Here is a 767-nt window from a genome sequence, read left to right as displayed (position 1 = left end):
CATTGTGTGAGAAATAGCTTCAGTAGTAGCAGCTGCAGGTGCATCTGGACCACCACCACCTCCACCACCACCACAACGACCACCACAAGACCACATTGGTGGTCATGAAGAAGAGGAGGACGAAGAGGAGCAGGAGGAGAGGCAATATCTGCCTGAAGACACTCCCCCATACAAACCCAAAGAACATTTTATTTGGGAGTTCTTCAAAATGCCATGGGGTGCCAAAAATGTAAATGCAGCAAAGGTGACGTGCCTCATCTGTGACCAAGAACTGTCAAGAGGGAACCCAAACAAAAAATATTTGTTTGGGAACCACACGATGATAAGGCACATGCAGAGGAAGCACCCAAACAATTATTCAAGAGCAGAAGTCAGGCAACTGACCAAGAACCCTCCCCAACCTTCTACTTCCAGCACCTCCAACCAACCCAATCCATCGGGTGAAGAGGCTAGGGAGATGGTCCCTAATGTTAAAACCAAGTTTTCCAAATTTAAATTTGTTTGCATATATTGCAACAAAACTATATCTTATGGTGAGCAGAGCATCACTTTACTTAATCGAGCTGCAGACAACCATCACTGCAGCAAGCAACCTTAATTTTTTTCTATTTTTTTGCTCCAGTTGAGCTGTTTGGAATTCCCTGTCTTTTGTTTCACCCCAGAAAAACTACAAAAAAAATATAAAATTGTTCTGAAAATCCAAAAAAAAATAAAAATGTTCCAAAAACAAAAACAAAAAATATAAAACAACAAAAAGAAAAAGAAAA

This window comes from Lissotriton vulgaris, chromosome 12, assembly GCF_964263255.1.
Source record: "Lissotriton vulgaris chromosome 12, aLisVul1.2, whole genome shotgun sequence".
Classification (NCBI taxonomy): domain Eukaryota; kingdom Metazoa; phylum Chordata; class Amphibia; order Caudata; family Salamandridae; genus Lissotriton; species Lissotriton vulgaris.
Note: the sequence above shows the minus strand (reverse complement) of the source record.